General features: G+C 39.8%; 1 protein-coding gene and 1 long non-coding RNA gene across 3 annotated transcripts in view; one reads left to right on the top strand and one right to left on the bottom strand.

Moving 5' to 3' along the window:
* The window catches only part of CG31637 (uncharacterized protein), a 28350-nt gene that overhangs the window by 2470 nt on the left and 5332 nt on the right, over window positions 1-20548 (bottom strand). The window lies entirely within an intron of this gene.
* lncRNA:CR44775 (long non-coding RNA:CR44775) lies at window positions 16123-17103 on the top strand. Its single transcript, NR_124120.1, has one exon. It is a non-coding gene; the product is annotated as a long non-coding RNA:CR44775 (long non-coding RNA).

Genomic DNA, 20548 nt, shown 5'->3' with positions numbered 1-20548 from the left:
AGCCTATTTATAGGTTTAAATGTCGTCAGCACAAAGTGCGATAAATAGAGAAGAATCCCCAGAGTTATATACCACATAAATCGCATTGAATTGTTTGAAAACAGAAAATGAAATTTGAGTTCTAGTCGATAAATAAGTCGTATATATATGTTTCGGTACGAACATTTTTGTGTACCAGTTTCTGTCGAACAAATTAAATTGAATTTCCAACAGCTGACGTTGTTGTTAAGTTTTCGAGAGGGCTGGATAAAATAATAGCAAAAACAATAACAAATATTGGTCGTTTGGGCAGAGCTTTACTGTATCTCCTCCATCTGCGGAAAGGGTTCACTGTGCTTGGCTGCCGGCAACCGCAACAGCTGCAAAAATATCAATAACGAGAACTTTTCCAAAGCCAAAAACCGAAAAAGACAATGGAAATTGTATGATAAAAATGCGGATTGTAAAAGTTCCACAACATTAAATTTATTCAAAATAACCAGGAAAATCAATGGAACGTGAAGGGGATATATGCAAAATTCATTTAAATGGCGCAAAAACCAACCCAATTGTTTAAAGATAAAGTGCTTGTACCGAATTAGTTAAAGCTTTGAAGTTAAATATGAATTGATAAATTCACAGATACACAATAAATCTGAAATACTTGCATGTACAAATGCTTGTTCCTAATCAATTTCAATGTTTATTTTATAAAATATTCATTTTCCGAGATCGCTAACCAAATCTTTTGTAACGTTTTAAGTTGAATAATTTATGATGAAGTGCACTTATGTTTGGGCCCAAAATAAAAAAAAAACACAATACAAAACTGTTGAAGGCCAACATGAATTTCACTTTCGTTTTGGCTGAGTAATTTGAGATGTTTTCTTTTCGTTTATATTTATTGTGTAATTGTGCAAAAAAGAGGCACTTGTGGCTATAAATGTGCATAAAGTTTTTTGCATAAACCAAAATCGTTGATCCAAATGGCCTGTCGAGGAATTCTCAAGTGTGCTTTCAAAAGTTTTTGACATTGGAGGCAACCGCCAAGAGTATATTTCATATATTACATATTACATTTGAATAAATTATCTATTTTGGCTAAAAAGTATTTTTACATATTTTATGGTATTTCGGTCCAACTGTTAATTGGATATAGTTAACATCTATGTCGACTCTTGGGATTTATACTATATGCTCTGGTGTCCGTTTTTTATGGCTTTTTTTTCAGCACTTGCTGGCCATAACTCAAGTTGGCTTTTAATTTAATTTTAATGACCGAATGGCTTGCAGGCATTAAATGCTTGTTAAATGCATTTAGCCCTGAAAAAAATTGTTTCTGAAACACATAAAATAATTGGAAAAACAGCATTGCGGATATATTAATTTTGGATGACAGAAGTCACCTCGATTCGCATGCCATTCCTCGCCACTTTGACCCACTGACTCTGGCTTTTGGCAACTCATTGGCCTCCAAAACAAAAAGCTTCTAAGCATCTCCACCACTTCTGACTCACTGCCTTAGACGTTTTAGTGACTTTATACTTTGTGTTTTTATTTCAATCGGACTGCGGCAGCTGTGCGGCATTCTGACACACTTTCAATGATCAAAAGCCGAAAAATTTGCAAAAGAAAATATACGCAAAATTATACGGGAGAGGAGCAGCAATCAATACACGGACAATCCAATAGAAATGGACACAAAAATGAGCAGCTATGTGGCACACATGATGGATAGATTCGTTCACAGTTAGTTGCTCTATTGTTGACCAATTCGGGGTCACACTGGGCCGAGGCGAACCTCGAGCGATTAATCAATATAATGGGCACGGGCAACACACGACCATAGCCAGCATAATACCGATTCGATCGAACCGATACACAACTATTTACATAACTTTTACCAGGAAGCGGCAAACAAAAGTAAGAGTCGCTCACGTGTTGCTCGAGGCCTTGAACCCCAAAAATGCCGGCCAGGTGAACTTTTCGCAACAACTAGCACCATTAGTCAGGCGGCGACACAGATTTCCATATATTAATAGACCCATGCCGAAGTGCTCCCCAGTGGCTGGCTGACCCACAAAGCGATTGGGCCACAGCTTTGGCAACTCGGGAAACCACATCGTAGATTCGATGTCCCACTTCTGGCATGACCAAGTACCATTCCGATTGCTTGGCATTTGAGTTGGGTTCTCATGCGTGTGCAGATGTCTCGCCTTATAAACTCATAAACTCATGATAGTCGTACTAAGTACAGGGTAATTATTTTCCGAGGTTCGCCGGCTTAGGCCTGACATAAGCTGATAATGTTGATTAATGGCAACTGGGAGAGCGGAAAATTGGGAAAGGCTTTCCACTGCGATGGGCTTGGAGTTATTGCAGCGATCGAAAAGATCTATGAAAGCAAAAAGCCAACAGCTTTAGCTTTCCCTTGGCCTTTTTTCACCAGAATCTACGCAATAAAACCAACAACTTTAACAATCAATTAGGCCTTTTTAACTTCTTTTGCTGCTGCCTCTTTAAAGTAGTAATTTTTTTATTTTTCCACTGAAGAGTGCTTTCAAGAATTTGTTCACATTTATGTTTGCTTGCCATTGCGGTACGCTGGGCTGAATTTTCCGCCCTGGCCACTTCGCTAGCGCTGAAAAATTATTACGCATACGCTCCGTTGGCCAAAGGCCTGTAAATATATGCCTCCGTTTGTATGTGTGCTCGCTTGTGTGAGTGTTTATTTTTAAAAATATGCATAATTGTCGCGTGCGGGTTAAAAAACTGTCAAGAACGAAACGAAAAAAGGGAAACAGCGAAGAGAAAAAAAAAACTAAATTACCATGGCAAAAAAAAAAATTTAAATAAAATCAAAATACAGAAAAAGAGAGCACTCAAGTATATTAAGCTCTCAGGGCTAAATTAAGACTGTCCAAGTATTTAATTATTAAAACTCATAGCAATAGTTCAAAATATTGTTCACCAAATTATTCTGATAAGGCAAAAGTCAAATATAGAAGCAGATATCACATTTTTGATGTGATACGTAATTTGATTATACGCGCGTAATTTGATTATATTTTGGATTTAAGAACCACAATAATCCCCAAAAACAGATTAGAATCCCTACAACAATAAGCTAAGCCACATAAATACTCCAATGCCCGACATTAGTGCCCCAAAAATATATGTGAAATATAGAGCGGCAACCGCAACAACAACGGAAGCAACAAGAGGCGAAACAAAAATAGCTCTACTGACTATGACGTTTTTAGGGAAAAAACGCGAATAAAAAGTGAAGTAAATTTATCGATCTAACAATTGCCCAACAATCGCAAAACAGCAGTCACATGAAGGCGGTAGCCACAACTCCCACCCAACCCCACCGTACTTGGCCCATTTATCAGAGCCAGCTAGTAATTTTAGTTTATGCCCAGTCGAAAATATGCAAAAAATAGTGCCCCCAGTGCCGCAAAATTCTTGTGTTGCAACCGAGAACGCAAACAGGCAAACTGGGAAAAAGTCGGAAAACATGCAAAGCGCTAAAAACGATGACTTCGTATGCAGTCAGCTCGGAAAATGCGTTCCATTGAAAGGGGGGAAAAAGTTAGAAAATAAACTAAACTGATTTTAGAATGCAAGTGCATGACTTTTCACCCGCCTCCTCCCTTTAGGATTGTAATAATTTAAATAATACATGCCATGAGAGAACGGAAAGCAACTTTCAACAGGCAATTAGGTCATGTTGACGATACTTAACCTCGTAAAATACATTTTTTTAATGTATAACTGGAGATCTAGAAGGGATTTAATTGGGTTCAAGAGGTGTCCATTTTCGGCCACAGAAAAGTTGGGCAAACAAAAGTGCTTTAAATGCTCGCTAAGAGCTAAAAACTTGTGTAAGTAGCTTGGGAAAGAAAGTGATACTATCATAAATTGAAAGTTTCTAGAAAAGTTTAGGGGAGTTTGATATCTTTTATTAGATTTAACGAATATTATTTGCCATTAAACGCTTCTATAGCGCCACATAAATCAACTGAGTGCTTATTGTGGCTTAATTGGCCATTAACTACCAATTCCATTGCTGCGATAAGCCATATTTTCATCATTACAGATAATGTAACAGTTTAACCATAGAAACCAGACCTTGAACTTGACTTACACCAACTAAAGAACTATCCATGCTATCCATCGCTCTACATGACTTTCAAACAAAGTTCGAAATTGCGTGACTAACGAGTCAAATCAAACGAATCCCAAGGATAATGCGCTCTGCGATCCGCAACTGGGTCAAAACCCAAAGGAGAACCAATAGATGAATTACCAATAGGAGCAATAGCGTGGCAAAATCCAGCCAATGGGCCACCCAAAATGCGAAATGAAATCATGGCGGAGTACTAGCAATAAAACAAAAAAAAAAGAAAAACGCTCAAATTGTTCCGGCAAATGCAAACAACAGCAAATGTCAATCAAAGTCAACTGGGATGCGGCCAAGTAGAGTGGCAAAAGAGAAAGGCCCAGAGTAGCAGTTGACAGCAAAGAAACGGGGTTGTGAGCTGGGAGTATGGAGCTGGAAGTCAGGAGGTTGCCAGAAGAGAATCGAATTAGTGGAGGCCAAGTGGGCCGTCTGAGGCGTAACAGGGGAACATTTTAACTATCTGCTGTTCGCATGGGTTTTCCATTTGGTGAGTCCTTTGCCTCAGAAACTGACATAGTTGAAAGAGGCTAGGTGCAAAAGCCTCTTGGAAACTTCATTAATAACAAACTAAGGGACGGCTCTTGTGCATTTGCAATGGAAATATGCACGTTCGTACCGAACCTATCGACACATATGACAGGAAGTTGTCTGAAGGTCTCGGCAAACTAAACACTAACACTGTGGAGTTACTAGCAGTGAATAGGGACGAACTTAGGCACAGTGTCAAAAGAAAACGTTATGCCCGTGCGATTCATAAAATTTTAACAGCTGTGGAGACTGTTTGCCTTGTGACGAAGTACACCGTTCGAATTTAGTAGCGTCCGGAATCATATAGTAATAGTTGTTTCGCATCATTATTCCACCAAAAAATCAGTATTTTGGGCAAAACAATCGATTTTATGGGCCAAATCAGGAGTGTTGTACCTTCTTGGACTCGTAATCACATTTCCAATCGATTGGCACTCACGGCTGACAATTTTAATTTTTGTCAATTTTTTGCAAAATTTTATGATGTAACCCCTTATAAAAAATCAAAATTTTGTGAAAAAATTAAATTTTTTAAATTGACCGAAATTTGATAAGGATCATTTCTTGGGATCATTAGCTACGCAAGACACTATTTTTTTTGGGTTTGTGAAGCTTTTTGACCATGTTATGGCTATAAATATGTTGTAGTAGTACTTGAGTTTGGCCAAATTCGCAGTATTTTGACCAAAACAATCGATTTTATGGGCCAAATCAGGAGTGTTGTACCTTTTTGGACTCGTAATCACATTTCCAATCGATTGGCACTCACGCCTGACAATTTTAATTTTTGTCAATTTTTTGCAAATTTTTATGATGTAAAAAAAAATCGAAATTTTCAGAAAAAATTAAATTTTTTAAATTGACCGAAATTTGATAAGGATCATTTCTTGGGATCATTAGCTACGCAAGAAAGTATTTTTTTTGGGTTTGTGAAGCTTTTTGACCATGTTATGGCTATAAATATGTTGTAGTAGTACTTGAGTTTGGCCAAATTCGCAGTATTTTGACCAAAACAATCGATTTTATGGGCCAAATCAGGAGTGTTGTACCTTTTTGGACTCGTAATCACATTTCCAATCGATTGGCACTCACGCCTGACAATTTTAATTTTTGTCAATTTTTTGCAAATTTTTATGATGTAAAAAAAAATCGAAATTTTCAGAAAAAATTAAATTTTTTAAATTGACCGAAATTTGATAAGGATCATTTCTTGGGATCATTAGCTACGCAAGAAAGTATTTTTTTTGGGTTTGTGAAGCTTTTTGACCATGTTATGGCTATAAATATGTTGTAGTAGTACTTGAGTTTGGCCTAATTCGCAGTATTTTGACCAAAACAATCGATTTTATGGGCCAAATCAGGAGTGTTGTACCTTTTTGGACTCGTAATCACATTTCCAATCGATTGGCACTCACGCCTGACAATTTTAATTTTTGTCAATTTTTTGCAAATTTTTATGATGTAAAAAAAAATCGAAATTTTCAGAAAAAATTAAATTTTTTAAATTGACCGAAATTTGATAAGGATCATTTCTTAGGATCATTAGCTACGCAAGAAAGTATTTTTTTTGGGTTTGTGAAGCTTTTTGACCATGTTATGGCTATAAATATGTTGTAGTAGTACTTGAGTTTGGCCAAATTCGCAGTATTTTGACCAAAACAATCGATTTTATGGGCCAAATCAGGAGTGTTGTACCTTTTTGGACTCGTAATCACATTTCCAATCGATTGGCACTCACGTCGGACAATTTTAATTTTTGTCAATTTTTTGCAAAATTTTATGATGTAACCCCTTATAAAAAATCAAAATTTTGTGAAAAAATTAAATTTTTTAAATCGACCGAAATTTGATAAGGATCATTACTTTGAAACATTAGCTATATAAAAAAGTTATTTATTTAGGTTTCTGAAATTTTTTTGCTTAAAAAATGCGTTTTTTTGGCCTTAACAATCGGTTTTATGGACCAAATCTATAATATTGCACATCTTGACAGATTCCCATAACAATATATCGAAATCGAGAACAAGATATTATAAAAAAACAATTTATAACCAACAATTTTCTGTTTTTTAAATCTTTTAATCATATCAATGCTAAACGTTTTGTTTAAATATTTTAAGCCTTGGATTTAGAAATGTCTTTTTGGACACTGTGCAACTGAGTGTGCTCAAGCTTCCATTGTTTTTCAGCTGACTGAAGTATGAAATTTATTGGGTTCGTGCATTTGACATGAAGCCTTGGGGCTATGCCTTTGATAGGAAACCACAGAAATCCATATAACCATGTGAGCTGCTGATGGTGATGGTGATGATGATGGTGGTGGTAGAGTTGACTGTAGAAGTTGGTTGGGGAAAGGACATATACGAGGCGATATGTTTGATATGTTAAATGACAATAGAAAGCCCAAAATAGAAAGGACATGTGGCTTTAATAACATTCTCTAATTACTCATTGATCAGCCACAGTATGCCTGTCAGTAATTTAGTCGATTATCAATCTAATTACCCGAAACTTGTGCAATTACAGCAACAATTCTTTACAAATTCCAAATGCATACACAACGAACGTCCTTTAACGTGATTTCGACCACCCTCTTGCAGTTGATTGACTTCTGATCTAATTGAATTTCGCACGCCTGGGAACTGCTCCTGGGCAAAGTAAAATCAATGGGGAACACTAAAATCTTGATTGAAATTTATGTGAGTCACTAGAAACTTTTAATTAAAATGGGGCGCACGGACAAAAAGATAGAAACCCAAGAGAAATGAAATGAAGTGAAATGATTTATGCAAGGCAATCGGTTAGGCAGACCTTAAAGATTTTAAAAGGTATAAAGATTTTTGTTGAAACAACACATTTAAACCCTTTTGCAGCAATGAACTGAGTTCTATTAGAGGACTTCATGCAAAATGGTTTTCACGGACTTTTCCAGCCAGTGAGTTCTTTTGCAAAGTTGATATTTTAAGAAACAAATACTTGTTTGTTCACTTCGATTTGTTGTTTTCTTGTTCGTTGGGAATCTAGCAAAATATTTATGTAAAACTTCGCTTGCGCACAAGTGAAGCTTGAGTTTCAATTAACTAGAAACCGCTTCCATCTTTTTTATTGCTTTCTTGAAAAGTTCCTCACCGTCTCCGTGGCAACTTCCTCTGCCCTGGTTTAGAATGCATATAACCCGGGGGCACTTGCGCCCTCAGTTTCCAATGAAAACAGAGTGGAACGCTTGAATAATATGAATGGAGCATTGCCGCCCCCATAAAACCACCCCCCTCTATCCAAGATCTATTGACTTTGCACTACCTCTTAACGACGTCATCTGAAGTGAACGCTGTGGCGCGTTGAGCTACTTAATGACTTATCGCCGTCATTATGCCTCGCTGGCTGTGCGATTCAAAGTGACTTTTGGGCTGCAGCTATAGCCAAGAAAGCGTAAAGTGAAAGAAGCTCGAGAGGCTACGAGATGCCAGCCAAGTGCGGCCATGTTGCCAAGTTACTAAGCCAAGCGACTCATATTCGGCGAAGATGATTTCGCTGAAAGAAAGAGTTCGAAGTGGGGCCGACGGATGGGGCACATCGGGCAGCTTATTCAAGAACTACACGTCACCCACATAAATTCAGCTTCCTTTCACTTTGCCCACGGCCTGAATGATATTAAGTTTAAGCAGCAGAGTGCTTCAACAGCAGGGATAACATTATGAAAAGAGTCGAAACACGAATGCACTAACACTAGCTCGAGAAGAGTTCTCGTTATCCTTTATGTCTATGTGGCTTTGCAGACCAAATCCAAAATGTATTTATAGTCTTTAGAATAGAATAAAAGAATTTATACCAAATATGCTGCTTGCTACCACTTATAAAATATCCATTGAACCTGGCACTTATTTAAATTAAGACATACAGAACATGCATAATTTATGAAGCTTAAGCATTCATTGCCCCCGAGGATTCATTGGACATGTGGTGGTCACCTGGCAGACAGTAAAGTGTTCAATGCATACGGAAACATCACTTGATCCGACCTACCACAAGGGAATTTTCAGTGACAACATCTACATGGATCTGCTCCCAACTGGGTGAGTGTCTTTTACTTTTTTTCATCTGGACTTCAATTGCCGCCCCTCCTGATTGTCGTGTAAATGTAAATTTTTTCCCTCTCATGACTCTTAAATAAATTGCTCCACTTGCGACCAGGAAGTGGTGGAGCTCCAGATGGGCGTGGCTGTGGCAGGACTTTACAACTTCGAACATTTTGACACTTCATTTCATTGCAGTTACAATTTTTCCACCCATTTCCATGATTATTGCTGGCCAACTTGCCACGCCCTCATTAAGCTATAGTCTGCCCTGATTTTCTGATGAACTTTACGTGTAAATTGCAGTACCCTGCAGTTTTTCCTATTTTTTAAAGTACTCGAGATTGTATAACAAATGAAAATGTTTCCAACAGATAAAAGGTATCTTAGCATCGTTTACGTATCTGCACTAAGTACTTACGTAAATGTTGATTGCTTGGTTAAATAGTATTTTATATTATCTTAAGATAGTTTCTATGTCTTCACACTGTTTTCATACCTGCAAATAAAGAAGAGACAGAAAAGCAAAGTTAATACACTCAGATTCAATTCCGGAGATTTTAAGAAAGGGGCAATTACAAGTTGCGCACAAAGGAACCGCCCACGGAAACGAATTAAGGCAATCATAAATAAGCGAACCAAGGTCTGGCTGAAATTTTCCCAAAATCAATGCCGAGCACGTTTGGCCAAGTTGCCAAGCTCCCAGCCAAGCCAAGCTCCCCAGTATTCCAGCTCCAGATTTCAGATTCCGCTGCCCACACAGAGACACCCATCTGCATCTGGTGCAAAACCAGAGTTTTCAAGAGGAGAAGGTAACTACGTTCGGTGTATAGGGAGGCGACGGGAGCTCCAGCTCCACGCTTGTTTATGGAGCACGAAAGGGTAACCCGTGTGGACGCCGCCATTATTCGGAGCAAGCGAGAGCGATAAATTGCAGCAGATCTGTGACAAATAGCTTCGACCACGTGAAAGGCGAAAAAGCGAGGGAAAACTGCAACATGAGCGGAGGAAAACCGAGAAACTGCAAGCGAGGAATGCAACTGCAGTTGCCTTCGGGAAATAAAAACCACCAGTTTACCATGTTCTTAAAGGTATTATTAATTTAAAGAACTATACGCATTTATGTGAAAACTTCCAAGGGAAAAGTTGAAAATACTGATGGAACTAAGATCTTTCCCGACAAAAACCTAATGAAAATGTTAACAAAATTAAGTTAACTAAATTATTATAATAACATACGATCTTAAACTCCTAATAATAGTATAGAACTAAATAATGCAACCAATCTGAAAATGATAGAATCATCTTTTTGAAAATGCAACAGCATGGCTCAAATCTTCACATAATAAAATCAATTTGGAGTGCACCAAAGAAGAGGAAAATTCTTGCACTGAGTGGAAAGAGTTGAGACTAATTTCGCGTTTATTACGACTAGCGAAATGTGCGCAAATTACATGGATTTGCGAGCATAGGCGCAGTCATGGTGCGAACGCTTTGCAGCTAAAGATACAGATGCACAGATACAAAACGTATCCGCCAACTGCAATTGTCTGCGGGGAGAAAAGGGGGGGCGGCGGGTTGGGCACACGGGTGGGCGGGGCTGTGCGGCTGGGAAGCGTGGCTAACAATACAACGGAGATGGCGAAGAGAAGAATGCGAGTGCAGCATCCACGGCGACGCGGCACAAAAGGTGCCACGTAGAAAATTGCACAAGAATAGAACTAATTTAAACAACTTGCAGATAGATATGCGAACCAAGGTTGCTACGCCCCGTTCAAACTGCTCAGCCACACCCCCTCCCCCCTCGCTGAAAAGGTAATAGAAATTATACAATAAAATGTGCACCAGCCCCTCGTCGTAATATCAATACGCGAGATACATGTTTGTCTGTCGGCTCCTTTCAATTGCATTGTGCTCATGTTCGACGCGATAGATTGTATCTGATAGATACTCTTGCCTGCAGTCAGTCTGCCCAGTTGATTGACGTTGGCGATGTGATAGAACATTCAGGTCGATTGAACTGAGGAATTTGTACTCCTCTACCATACGTCGAAAGAAAGCCAAAAACTGTTTCGAAAACTCCACTATGTGTAAACATTAACATAATTGCATTTTCCTGTGTGACATGAAGCAATATTGACAGTCTTATTGGAAGACAAAAAAAAAACAGATACACATGAAGATGGCACAAGGTTGCAATAACAGCTGGCTGCTCTTAAATAACTGCTGGCCATTAAAAAAAAAAAAATAGCCGTATTCGTTTAATTTCATTTCCTGGAATCGAATTGACCAAGAGAAACCGAAAAATGAAACTTTTAATCCGTTCACTTTCGGTCTGCAGCATTTCAGGTCTTTCTGCCTCTTTACTCATGCATGCAAATCCTTGACTTTGTGCCTTAATTAAACAACACGGAGCCATCGGAACGACCACTTGGTGACACATCCCGTCGCAGCTGCCACGCCCAGCTGCTCACAGCCACCTTGGTGGCATATGCAAACAAATTACCCACGAAACGGGAAAAGTAAAAGTAAGCTGCGTATCTTTTTATGCGACCACAGTGGCACAGTAACACCTGACCCCACCACCTAACTGGCTTTCGTCCGAATGCGTTGACAAACTGAGCTTGAGCATTTTGTTGTTTCCTGAAGGAGAGAAGATGAGAATCGTCTCCGTTCGGATTGTTTAGCAAAAGTCACGTTGGGCGCCAACCTCAAGGTTAAGTGGCAAAAAGCCGCAACAGCAAACAAAGCCAGCGAGATAAACGGAGACGAGAAATATATTTATACCTACAGATACACACACGCCAGGTATCTGTTTATCGCACAGATGCCACTTATTTGTTGAAACGAACGAGATTAAAAATTGCCACGAAATGCTAATTTTTATAATGCGGCTCAAGTGATTTGGCAATGACCTATTCTTTTGCGGGGAAGGTAAAATTTATTATATATATTTTTTTAATATATTATATGATATAAGTACTTCTTATTAAATTGTATATTCTAATTTTATATTCACAAAAACATAACTTCAAGTAAGTTTTCCTCCTGCAGAGTCTTGGAAACTATAGCTATAAAAATATGAAATATACTTTACATTTTACAACTTATATTTACCTCCAAGCAAATGGGAGGGTCCGCAACTAATAAATTGAGAATTTCTGCCACATCCGCAATAATCGACATAATCCACAGCCAAAAGTGGCATCGAAAGATAGCTGCAGCCACATGTCAGCTCACTTTATTTTTTAATTGCCATGAGTTATCAAGAACCCTTTCACAAAACGCCCCACGATCCCAGTGATCCGACAGTCACTGCCACATCCCTGACCATACAACCCAAGATTGTTCTAGATTTTTCCTCAATTACCGAGCGCTTTTCCGCTGCCGCTTTTCACGCTGCGTCTGCCGGCCGGCCGGCAGTTTCCATGATTTGTGGCCGGGCTCGCTTTTAATTATTGCGATTATTGTGGCAGCAATTTACAGTTGGCGAATGCTACTGCCACTGCCACCGCCGAGTGTTGCACAAATAATTTAGAGCGGAATGAATTGTCTAGAGAGCGGCGGCCAGAAATTGCAACCTGATAATTATAATGAGCCAATAATGACATCGACTGGCGATGGAGTTAAGCAACGGACCCAGTGACATGACAACCTTGTTCTCCGCTATCCATTGAAACTAGAGATGTGGCTGAAATTCGATACGGGAAGTGAATGAGAAGCTCCACTCACTCGACGACGATCTATAACAATTAAACGAGGCCAGTTGGTGTCTTCAGGCGGGGGAATACGATATCGATTATCTCACCTAATGAGCATATAGATCTAGTTCATTTAATAGGAATTTCTATGTAGTCAATTTGTTTAGAATTTAAATTGCAGATCGTATTCTTTAGTTGTCTACTATTCTCTCCGGGCAATCTTTCTTTGGTTCTGGGCCAGCACGTGCACTTGAATCTTCAGTCAGTCAGGCACTTGAGCGGAACGTATCGGAGAAAATTGCAACACGGACTTTTGGCTAATAGAATTCGAGCTCTTTGTGTCCGTTGTTTGTTTCAAAGCGGAAACAATAGCAGCAGCAGCATGTTGGCCAAAAACAAATGAAATGAAACGTTGTTAAGGTAAGGCAAACGTGGCTAGAAAGAGCGCTTTCGTTGAAAAATTGATATTCTTGCACTTCTGCTGTCGGCAAACAATTTAGGTAAACTTTAAAAAGTTTACAAGCTGTTTTTTATAAAGACAAACTAATTATATTTTTAAAATGAATAGCAAAGTATTTGAAAGAGGTGTTTTTCTAATGAAATATAATGAAATAAAGCTGGAAGAAAAAGAAGAAAAACTCGAAATCTTAAGACAAGAAACCCCCCTCCCTCTGGCCTGTCTTTCCAGCAATTGCTGCAGTGGCAAAGACTTTGGCCTGCAACAAAAGGACGTGACTTGGGGCAACGCGGGGTCGCAGTGGCAGGGGCAGACTCTCCGAAATTGGGAAAAAGGAGCTGACTAGTGGTGAGTGGCGAGGTGGTGGCAGGCGGTGGGGCCTACGCCACTGACACGTACTAACGAGCGACGCCTGACAGCTCGCAGAGAGCGTCATCGTCCCGCTCGACGATGCTTAAAACTTAATTTGAGGCAACAAAGACAGGAGGGGGGGTTGGAGTTTCGAGAGAAATTTTTGGTACTGCGTCATTATGCAATGCCATGTGGAAGGCTTATATAATGAGTGCGGTATGGTGGGCATATGAAAAATAGTTATAGTTGGGGAGCCCCTACTTGTCAGAGGTTGTCAGCAGAAGATTACTGGGCGGAATGAGTGAGAGAAATAAGACGTTTACGACGTGCCCCACCAAATGAAACCTCTCACTGACCCATTTACTGGTTAGTTCCTCCAGTATTCCAAGTATTTATGCACTTGGCTAGCTAAAATGTGCTGGCCAGATAAACAACCATCCAATAACCGCAGCTGGACGCAGACCTCCTCAACAAATGAATTTTGTGTACACAAATATGGGCTGCGGTGGGAACAGCCGATTAAAAAACACTATCTGCTAATAGGGAAGATAATAAATATAGCAAAGTTGAACGAATTCACTTGACCTTGGCAGTCTTGGCAAAAATTTTAAAGTTATTTAGAGCAATACTGATATAATATAGCAATTCAAAGGTATTTTAATTAAGTAATCACTAAAATGAATTAAATAAACCTTTTATATAAATGACGAAACTAAAGATACTTTTCGAATCTAATGTCTTTTAATTTACTGACCATATGCAAAGTCTCATTAACAATTTATAAATATCCATAGTGTTTCTCTGACAAGGAATGTCTTTTAAAAACATTTGTTAGCACGAATTCAAATTCGACTATAATTACCAGTATAGTTTCCATGTCACTGGTAATTTCAGCACTCAACTACATCAGAAATATATTTTTACACTTTGCAGATAAAAGCCAAGAGCCACCTGAACTGAATTAATTCACGAACGAGCTGGGCGGTAACGCAGTTGGCCGTGAGAAAAGGACCTCTGACCTTGGGGTCACACGTGCGATCGACAGATGTACCCGGCGTACGCACATATGCCAACTTATGGTTATGGGAATTAGTTGTTGGACAGTAGGCACCACACTCCCCCAGGCCCCAAATCTTCCTGCTTTGCGTGTTGCCAAAAAAAAAATAAAAAAAAAGTGGAGTGGAAATGAGGAAAAACTGAAGCACAAGCGGAATGAAATATGTATGTGGTGGAGTTCGTTGCGGGCATGGAATTTTAGGCAGTTCAAGTGGGTAACGGGTAACGCGAATGAAGGTCCTTGCTGGCCACACACTTACACAATGCCGTGCGAAAGGAAAAGCGGAAAAATGGAACAACGGAAAAGCTAAGCCTCGAGAACGTGTGGCGAAGGCAAGACACCGAAATTTTTTTTTTTTTTTTGGCCAGCAGCCAAGGAAACGAGATAAAATAAAGGCCAGGACACGGGGTCACCGCGAGAAGGAGGAGGAGGAGGAGTAGGACGCAGACACCATCCGGCAAAGAATAAGCCGGAGCCTGGCATTTTTGTTCTTTTATAAAAATATATCACCAACCCACCGCCGACCGCCGTTGGCAGTCCAAATACCAAGCAAAGTCAAGCGGAGGATGTTACGCTTTTGATTCTCGCCGGGATTAGGAAACCAAGCTGAGCAGGAAAAGCGAAAAGAGCAGGAAGCCAAGCAGGTAACCAACTGAAGGCCGGAGGTTAAATGTTGACAATCTGTTTAGCAAATCCGACAGCAAAATGCAACTAAAGGTCCAGCACAAAAATCAATTTATCGCCAAAGTTTTCTGCGGATTGAGGTCAAGGAGTGTGTAAGCAAATTTTCGAATTTAAACCAAGGATACTTTTGCAATTTTTTTAAAATATAAGAACTAAGATTATCACACCCCATGGTTATCTGAAATTCAAAGTCTCGGGGGAATACATTAAATTACTGTGGTTGCGAAATATTCGGTTAGCTTTGTAATTCACAAAGCTTTAGAAATGTCTAAGCTGAAAGGAATTTGAAACGTGGGGCAACCAACATCAACCAAGAACATTCCCAGTCTCCAAAGGCATTTCAGCTCACCCAATTCCCACTGACCCCCGCCCATTTCCGGGAACTCGGTTGCCATAGTATCGCGCTTTTTCCTTCACATCTTTTGTCGTTTATTAATTTAACAAGTGCTGGCCATTTGCTTTTTAATGAACAGGGCGACACAGTTTTGTCTCTTTGTGTGTTTCATCGAGTGACGAGGAGCAGAGCGAATACAAACACAGTGCACTGCAAGAAATTACTGTATACAAAAGTAACTACATCAATGTGCATCTCATTCTAAGAAAACATATGGTACAAGAAATCAAGGAATAGCGCTTTAAAATGGATCTTTAAGATGCTAAAACCATTTAAGTTTTGGATGATAAGGAATGTAATATATATATATGAATATCAATAATTAATTGACTATACATTTCTCTCGGTGTTTGAACCATGTACATGCATTTATGAGTATATATGCAAAAGTCGGCAGGTAAAAAATTAACAGCAAACATAAAGGGGAATGGGCATGAAAATATCTAGAGCCGTTACAACGGAAGTTTTCTAATGTATCTGTTGTGTATTCTTTTTTTTTTTTCTTTTGTTTTTCTTTACTTTTTGCCTTTGCAATCTGTAAGATGCTTTTGTAGCTGAAGTTGTTCTTGCCATTTGATGTAAGCGGATACACGACGACTGCAAAAAAACATTAGGCAACAACAAAGGAAAACGAGCCCGGCATGACAATGTTTATAAAGTTCGCTAGCAGAATTGACTACCATGTAGTCTGTACTATGGAATGGAAAAAGCGGCCGAAACGTAACGAAACTAAACGATCCGTAGCAGAAAAGACCACACACCACATCGCTCTGAGCAGGCAAAAATTAAAACAAAGACTGCTTCCCATCTGCCATCACAGTAACCCAGTTAAAGCGAGTTAAATTGTGATTAACTGCCAAAGACAAGGCACTCAGAAGTCGTCCAAAAGGCAAACAACCAGCAACAAACAACATGCAACCCACAACAGCGGTGTGAACGGAATATAATGAGCCGGGCCAAAAGAGAAAGTCCCCCTCTGCTCCGCCGGCTAGCCAAGGGAACAACTGCATCGAAGGTACCGGAGTCGTCGTCTCCGACTCCGTCGGTTAACTGAAATGCGTGCCATGACTAGAAACAATTTATAATGCGGCCTGCAGTTGCTTGTCTCGACTCTCCGAATCGAAACTGGGCCTCCGTCTCCTCCTCCTGCCGACACTTTTCTCTTCCCTTCACCTTCAACGACTCTAATACTAGCTGCAACTCAAACTCAAACTCACTCAATCATTAACAGTCATGGACGCAAATTGCTTAGCCATTCGGGTATAGATTGCCAGCTCCTCGGCGGTGGACAGAAAACTTTCGCGCATAAATTAGGCTAATATATCTGTGCCCAAAAGGTAGAGCGGCGAAAATAGTGCAGTCCGGAGATTACAGTGTTTAGCAGCGAGGGAGGAGGTCAGGATCTGTGCCTTGTGCTAATGATAGCCACAAAGCTGTCGACCCAGGTGGATATACTCCAGTTGGCGGAGTGAAGTGGAGGTGTTTTCAGCTAAGTTGGCGGAGCAGCTGGGATTTTGTGGTAATTTAGATTGGTGGCCCAAAGGGGTCGATGCTAGAGCACTTCGCTGGGGTCTTAATGTGTCTGTGTAGACCAACGAATTTTGCGAGAATAAAGAGCTATCGAGGTCACTGGCAAGTGAGTTGGGTGCATCCCAACTAGATTTAAAGCTATCCAAAAATACAATGTGAAGCTAATGAAAAGAGCGTATGGAGTATGATGGGTTTTAGAACATTACATAAACATAAAATAGCTAAGCAACATGCATTGCCTAATCAGGTTATCAAAGGAGTTGGCTTATAAATTCTGTAGTATCTGCATATTTAGCCCCAACATCTTTTCCCCATCAAAATATGGCCAACATTGCAGGGAGTTGGCCAACACCTTTTGTTCGGGGCCATCCTGGCAGCCGGCCTTATCCATAATCTAAGACCCTTGGAGCACCTGCAGTGCACACACTCACACACACACACACATCCTTCAATTATTTCATTTCGTTTATGCCAAGGTAAGTAGAATTTTGTCGAGCACCGCCAGTGGCCATAAATCGTTGAGCAACTTGCTCGACCTTCTCGTCGCAGGCGGACTGGTGGTATGGAGGAATGGTCCTTTGGCATGACCGGCGAATGGAGCACTTTGCCCGGTGGCAAACATGAATGTTCTTATGCAATCAGAACACTTCACTTCGCTTCCCTTGGCTCGATGGCTCCTCTCGGTTCGACGGGTACGGCTCACTTACGTAAAATGCAGTCCAGAGTAAGACGCCCACATGTCGGACAAGATGCCATACCCGCCCCCCACACCCCTCCGCCAGCGCCCAGAATTTCCACTCAGACAACGTCGATTGGAATTTTTCGCTTTTCCCCAGCAAGGATCATTTAAAAAGCGAAGTGAATGAGCAACAAAAAAAAAAAGACTTGCTCCACATGCATAAATAAATGGCCACAGACTCGACTGGGAACCTTCCGAAGTGGAGGAGAAGGGACGTAACTGCGGGTGGAACGGGCTAACTGCATCGGATTTCCGACATGGCCAACACCCCCGCCCATCTGCAAAAACAACGAGCTTTAGTTACTAAAACAAACCTCGCTGCAGAGCGAAACTACCAAACTGAAGACAGGAAATTTGTTTCGCGTTGGATGTGCTCCTTAAAAAAGAAAAAAATTGAAATAGAAAGCATAAAACAAAAACGAGCTTAGCGAAAATGTTACGGAAATATGAAAAAGATGCGGATTATAAAGAGCGTTGGGCAAAAAAAAAAAAATTGCGCAAAAAAGTTTTCGTTGAGAGCGGAACACAATGTTTGTGCTGATAAATTATGTGCAGCTTATAGGAAAGATGGTTTTAGCAAACTTATAAAACAGAAAATAACTACTTGCTGTACTTCAAACAATAAACTTTTACAACAATCATCGTGCAGTGTATGCTATGTATAAATAACACAGCATTCTAATGCTTTTATGAGTCCATAAAATCTCAGCTAACCAATAAATGTACATAAACTTTCCCACAGGCCACATTTAAACAATTCCAGAGACGAGATGCAAATAAAAAAGAGAAACAATCAATTGCACACAGATGGGAAAATGATAAACGATGCAAGCCAGTTTTTAGAGAGTGAAAATTGTTGGAGCAGCCGCAGAAAAGTTCCGCCTGGTTAGCGGCCAAAAACAGAAAACTCAACATTACAGCTCTGGAAAATTCACATAATTATTAAAAGGAAAGAGGCGGAAAAGAGCCCAAACAAAGAGAAAAACACGTTCACAAATGGCAAGGTGAGGTTAGACACAATGACATTGACAACTGTATTTTCGCGCAAAAAGTTTTCACAGAAAAGAAATTGAAGACTTTCTACGACGGCGTCTACAATTCATTCATTCTATGGCTGCAATTAAAAGTGACTAAGGTGAGAGCAAGAGCAAAAACTGCAACTTTTCCCGGTCATTAAAAGTAAAATAAAATACTTTTTCTACTTAAACAAGAGAGGAGCTGCACACGGATTTACGCGCTTAAATCAAAGTTAGCTACGAAAACTACAAAAACGTCCAACGGCACAAAAACTTTTGGCCAAAAACCGAACACAAAAAAAAAAGAAAGAAAATGTAAGCAAATCAGGACAGTCGGTTGGAGCTTAAATACTGATTTAAAAGTGGTTTTTAGTTGCAGTTGCAACTAAAGTTGTTTCTCAATGAATAATCCGTGTATAAAACATCATAACATTAATACTTCAGTTGAGTAACTACTATGAATAAGTGGCTATAAATACGAGATTCTGGTTCTCATAAATAAGTTGTTAATCATGAGATCAACGAATGCATATTAAATCAGGAAAAACAGAAGTGTGCAGATGTATGCACCTAAAAATAAAATAAAAGTAAAGATCTGGAGTTTGCGATGAAATATCATTAATAATTATAATTTATTATAATGGGTATAACTTTTAGTTGATTTTGTTTAAAGCAGCGTCTAGTCATTTATTAATGTCTAAATATCTCTTTATTCACTTATGCTTAACTTTTGATAGTTTAGCTTTATTATTTTAAGCTCGTATGAATCCCATGTACAAAGGTGCACATACACTTTTAACACCTTTCGCAGCCATTAATCGTCGGCAAAATCTAGTGTTTTTTTATTTGACCAAAAGCAAGCTCATTAGGTAATGTGCCAACATTGTGGGCATTACCAAACACCATCTGTGCTTATTTGTTTATTTTTAAACGCTGACAGTCAGTCGGACAGACATATTAGCCAAACTTCAATGTGAAAAAAAAGTGGCCAAGAAGCTGGAACGTCTATGTTCTTTATTCACTCTGTCAGCTGTAAGAGAAGAACTCCAATCAGCAATACCCAGCCTTGAGCAGAGCTTTTCGGTTTTTCTGTTCTGTTCAGCTGGCCCAAACAATTACCAACCGGAATTTATGGCCGCGACGTCGAGTTGTAAATCTTTAAGTAGCCATAGACAAGGCTCGCATCGCCTAATGCGATTTGGCCCTCATTCCGCTCTCAACTTTCCGCGCTCTGGCCCCAACCTCAACTGCAACTTTATGACATTAGTTTTGGTCGTGGTTTGGGCCAGTTGGCCGGGGCCAAAAGGGGAAATCGCGGGGGCCACGGGCGCACAGAACTTCCTCCGCCAGCATGGTTCATCAATTTTCTGTGCGTTTCGGGGCAGCAGATGCTGCGGATTCTGTGATGCGGCATCGTTAGCCGCAACCAACTGATCGATTCCATTGATCGATGAGCTGCTTTCAGCCACTAAATCATTGTAATTTTCACACGCTTTTCCAGCTCTGTCAAGAACGTTGGAAAAAGAACCACGAGTTATTAGCCGGCCCCCCGGAGCGATTGCATCCATTTACTATGGTTTTTAGATGCAATGGAATAAATATGATTTTTCTGCTACCGGTTTATCTATTTGATCATCTTGGATGGCTAGCATCCATTTGGGAAACTCGAACACCAGGATTTTAATCACTCTTTCATAGTCAATCATTTAACTTTTATTTCCATCATTTTTCGCATTCTGTTCATGCAACCTGCGCCAACTGGCTTAACTGGTTTTTGTCGAAAATTTCTATACTTATCATTATTTGCCATTATTATCATCATCCAACGCCTCATCAAGTTCCACTAAAGAGGA

Source organism: Drosophila melanogaster, chromosome 2L (genome assembly GCF_000001215.4).
Source record: "Drosophila melanogaster chromosome 2L".
Taxonomy (NCBI): Eukaryota; Metazoa; Arthropoda; class Insecta; order Diptera; family Drosophilidae; genus Drosophila; species Drosophila melanogaster.
Note: the sequence above shows the minus strand (reverse complement) of the source record. Positions and strands in the feature narration are given on the sequence as shown.